At 37.9% G+C, this 5,268-nt stretch overlaps 1 long non-coding RNA gene across 1 annotated transcript; it reads right to left on the bottom strand.

Annotated features, from left to right (window-relative positions):
- Positions 1-3,707: 3,707 nt before the first annotated feature.
- LOC120330743 (uncharacterized) lies at positions 3,708-4,723 on the bottom strand. The gene is made up of 2 exons (XR_005567883.2): positions 4,366-4,723; positions 3,708-4,264 (listed from the first exon to the last, which is right to left on the bottom strand). It is a non-coding gene; the product is annotated as an uncharacterized LOC120330743 (long non-coding RNA).
- Positions 4,724-5,268: the final 545 nt, after the last annotated feature.

Genomic DNA, 5,268 nt, shown 5'->3' on the forward strand with positions numbered 1-5,268 from the left:
ACAAACCATAGCTTACTCGATAAAAAGAACAAAACAAAACAATAGAACCGAAAAAACGATAAGACAAAACATAGATAACATATTAACCAAGGGCAAAAACACTGACTTAAGAAAACTCGAGAAACTCCAAGCAGAGCTCAACATACTTTTGGAAAAAAAAATTGAATACAAAGCAATCTTGGCGGGAATTGAAGATCAAGAAGAAGGGGAAAAGCCATCAAAGTACTTCTACAATAAAATGAAAATGCGCACCAAGCAAATAACAATGGATGCTATCCAAAACGCAACGGGAAATCAAGCCACCACAGAGGATGAGATAACAACAGCAGTAGAAGATTTTTACAGCGATCTTTGGGGCAAAAAGTGCGATACTGACAACACCTACCAGCACCACTATCTTGACCAGATGGAAACTACCCAACTCACCCAAAATCAAAATGAGCAGATTGAAAAACTGGCAAATGAAGACGAGATCCTTTCTGCAATCAAGGACATGAAGAATAACAAAGCCCCTGGCCCAGACGGGTTAAGTAAAGAATTCTACATAACCTTCTGGAGTACCATCAAAGAAAAGCTGACAATCATAGTAAACAACATCCTAAGCTTTGGTTGTTTTCCGTGTAGTTCCAAATATGCCCGGGTGAAACTAATCTACAAAAAAAAAAGGAAACAAGAACTTACTTACAAATTGGCGACCTATATCAAACCTTAATTTCGACTACAAACTGGTTGCAAGACTTTTAGCAAAACGACTGTAAACCCCGCTCACCACACTGATTAGCCACGCGCAAAAAAGCACCCTCCCAGGGCGAACCATGTTTGATGCGCATTATAATCTAGAAGCGGTCTCCCGCTATTGCAAAACAAAGCAAATTCCTGGATACCTAATCATGATAGATAACCTAAAAGCTTTCGACAGAGTAGACCATAACTTCCTATTCAAAGTCCTGCACAAAATTGGACTCCGTCCCAAAATAATTAACGTAATAAAAAATATGTACATGGACATATACAACATTATCGATATCAATGGTAAAATGAGCTACCCTATTAAAATTAATAGAGGTATTCGGCAAGGTTGCCCGCTCAGCATGCTCTTATACATTTTGAACGCGGAACCCCTGATTCGATCGATCCAACTTAATCCCGACATACATGGCATCAAACTTGGAAAATTTACACACAAACTGGACCAATTTGCCGACGACGCCACATACGCAGTACGAGACATAACGTCGATTAAACAAATTTTTTCTGAACTCCAAAAGTACGAAAAAGCAGCGGGTCAAAAAATAAATATAGATAAAACTCAAATACTAAGCCTCACTTTGGGCGCAGAACGACAACTTCTAAAATCCCCGCACAAGGAATACCACAAGGAAACGGCAAAAATACTAGGTATTTACTACGGGAAAGGACGTGAAACTCACACATGGAACGAAGCACTCGTAAAAATAACCAGGAAACTCAATTTTCTAAAAACACGAAAACTCACCTGGATTGGAAAACTTATGGTCCTAAATTCTGCAATAATGTCCCAAATTATATTCCACGCAAGATTTATAGAAATACCGCCAGTACACCTTAATAAAATACAACAGCAAATCGCCAACTTCATTTGGTTTCCTGAAAAAATCGTGGCCATCAAAAGAAGTACTTTACAACGTCCATGGCTAGAAGGCGGCATAAATATGCCACACGTCAAAACGAAAATATTGGCATGTATAGCTGAGAGAACAATAGCGTTAAAGAATATAGACTCACCACAACAATTTTGGCACCAAGAGGCAATATACGCACTAGGCTCCAAAATCAAAACAGTCAACCAAAACCTATACACAAATTCGACTCCCCACCTTCCTTTCGTCCCCCAAATTTGGAAGAAATACCTAGAACCGACCAAAAATTTCGACCTTACAAAACAACAATGGGCTACCTTAAAACATAAGGAGATATACGCAAAACTTTTGCACAACCCGGAAAATGAGTCACCTCTACCTCCTGGAATAGACTGGAGCGACGTCCACGCTACGCAAAAATCCTTAAAGAATAAATTAACAAACAAGGAAAGAATATGTTCATACAGAATAGTGACGGACGGATACATCTTCGGAAACAAAGCCCGCATAATATCGATACTCCGGGACATAAATGGAAAACAAAAGCTATTAAACTGCAAGTTCTGTGGAAGCCGCCAAGACAATACAAAACACATATTCCTACACTGCACATATATTACTCGACACATCACTAGAATCGTTGAAAAACTAAACCTGGCACTTAAAACACCAGCCCAAATATCCAAAGAAATATATTTTATAACCACTACACCGTGTCCAATCAGATCATCACCACGAAACTATTCCTATTATTCAAAGAAATAACCATCAACCACAAAATCAAATTAGACATAGAGAATAAGATGGTTGATCCAAATGAAGACAAAATTATCCAAAAAACAATTCTAAAATGGTTGGAATTTATTGAACAATTGGATCATAAGTTCCCTCACACCTACACATCAGACCTGAATCCAAACTGGAAGGAAATACTCGCTGGGTACGACTATTAAAAAAAAAAACAATAGCCAAACCAGAACAAATACAACCAAAGTTTTTATTGTGCTCCCCATAACGGGTAGCATACTTCTGAGAAAGACCATCTAGCGATTCCACGGATATGATGAATCGGAAGCTTCGCGGTGGATGTCATGCTGTGTACGTATTACGCGCCTCACCGTATGTACGGAAGCCGAGGGTGGCGGAAGTTGAGCTGTGTTAAGCATGGCATTGACGGAAGCCCTGGGCAGACGTCCTGCTATTTGGCACATAGCATGTACTGATGCTCGGGGCCGAAAGTGTTTGCCTTGCAATACATGGCGGATACGGAAGCCGCCTTATGTGTATGACCGCTGCTTAAGCAGTGGCATGCTTATGAAGCGTGATACCGATATGACTCGGATATGACGTGTCTTTAAGACGCTGATCCGAGACTGGAAAAACTCTGATCCGTATAAAAAAAAAAAAAAAAGTGATAGAAAGAGGATTTCTTGAAACTAAAGGTATTGAATCTAAGTTAACTGGATATTAAATAGGCCTACATAGCTTAGGTTTTGTTAAAATATTCTACCTTCTCGGGACTGAAATTGTTGCCGACTGAACAGATTCTGCTGGTTTCAGACTGATCGATGAATTGTGTACACCACGCGAAAATGTACTACCGAAGCCTGACCAATAAGCACGCAACGGTAAACTATGCTGCAATGTCACGTTTAAAATAATTACGAATTTATTTAAAACGTTTTCTGCAGCCAGTTTCAAGATCGCAATCCACCTGCAGGCTCATCTATTATTCATGTAAATTGATTTATGTGCTTCGATCGATGACTTATCTTTCCAAAATCGAATTTTCCAGATTGCATCGTGCAATGAACGTGAATTACAGGTGAATAGAGTTCAAACATAGATATAGTAAAGATTGGATAATGCATAAACATTTCAACAGCATGATAGGAGCACACTTGTTTTATTACTGCGATGTCAACCAGACCACAGGTTTATTAGGACAAAGCTGTTGGTTTTTTTTTTTTTTTTTTTTCATTTAAAATAAATACCAAGTAACTTGGAGTTGATATCCTTTTTCACTTTTATCAAAACAACGAGATCCAAATTTTAACCGACAACACCCGGTGACTAAAAGCAATGACACACATAGGATAGCCATTTTATTCTATGAGAGAGACGAATATGCACCAAATCAAAAACAAGTTTCCTTGCGTGGTTGAAATTTAAAACAGTTCTTCGCATTTTTATTTTAGCGACTTATTATCCATTACTTATTTGGATCTATATCTAGAGTGAATGTTCAGTAGAATATACGAAGATGTCAGCAAAAAGCAAAAATAATATATATCACATAAACCTACGTCACTTGACACTGAACGTTTTAGCACATCTATATTCAAATATCAACACGAGTCGCTGTACATCCAACATAGAGACAGTCCATTATATACAAATTACACAGTGACCAGAAATGGAGATAATCGAATACTACTGTTCTTGCTATTTTCCATTGACGAGTTTTCCATCTATTTTGTCATAAAGGCAAACTAAGCATCCGCCGCAATATTTTAGGACGCAATCAACTTCGTCCGTAAGCTTGCCCTCCTCTTCTAAAACTTTACAGGCGTCTGGATTAGTACACATAGGCACGGGTACATCGGGAGGACAGAGCGGTTCATTCTCTTCCATTGACTTTAAAGCTGTGGAAAAATTATAGCAATTCCATGGTTAATCATGTTTTAGAGTTGGTTAGAAATAGCCTGTTTCTAAATTTAAAAATATTAATAAATAAAATACTTACGTTTACAGTATAACGAATAAGGAGACCATTCTTCAGAGTAAGTAATTCCCAAAACTAACGCCAACAAGAAAATACGAATACTTAGCCACATAGCCGTATTTGCTCTAAAGCTTGTTGTACCTTGTGCCTGATCAATATCCGTACCCGCTGTCTATCGACGAGTTTTCTTTTTATCAGAGACGGATAAATTTGCTCGCTTGATTAATCGACCTGAGCGAAAAAAAGACAAGATTGGATCGAGCGTTTCTCGCGCCGTCGATAAAAAAGGAACGATTTCGAGTGACAACAGTGACGTAGGTTGTGCCTCAACACCAATATCGGAAATGCAATACGCTTAAAAGCAGTTTGACGCATCGCGAATTGCGTATGCGTCATTACTGGCCACTAACATATCAGCGAAACGCTGGAGAAACCTTGCTCTAAAATACACAATTTCATACAATAGTGTTTTAACTGTACGGATTGTCTCTTCTTGATTAATACGCGAAAGGAAGTATCGTACATCACATGTTGTTAAGTAGCATCTTTGACACCAAAATGCACTGAATAAAATCGACAAGAGAGGCAATATTTCAATGTGAATATCAGTACATGTATAACACAATCAAATAAATAATCTCCAACGAAATACTTTCAATATGACAAATTTACGTAAAGTTTACAAAATTTAGAATAACGCTAAAATTGACCCAACATTTGAACAGGATCTGCCACTGGGGCTCAAATAATATTTTGAGCATGGATGAATAGTTCAAGCATTTATCATTCTATCCAATTAAACAGGGATATCACTCAAAAACTTCATCAGTTTTCTAACGAAATACTTTTAATATGCATGATTGAATAATAATTCACTCATCTATCTATTAAGAATTTGAGCAGAACCCTATCAATATTCCATTA

This window comes from Styela clava, chromosome 6, assembly GCF_964204865.1.
Source record: "Styela clava chromosome 6, kaStyClav1.hap1.2, whole genome shotgun sequence".
In the NCBI taxonomy this organism is placed as follows: Eukaryota; Metazoa; Chordata; class Ascidiacea; order Stolidobranchia; family Styelidae; genus Styela; species Styela clava.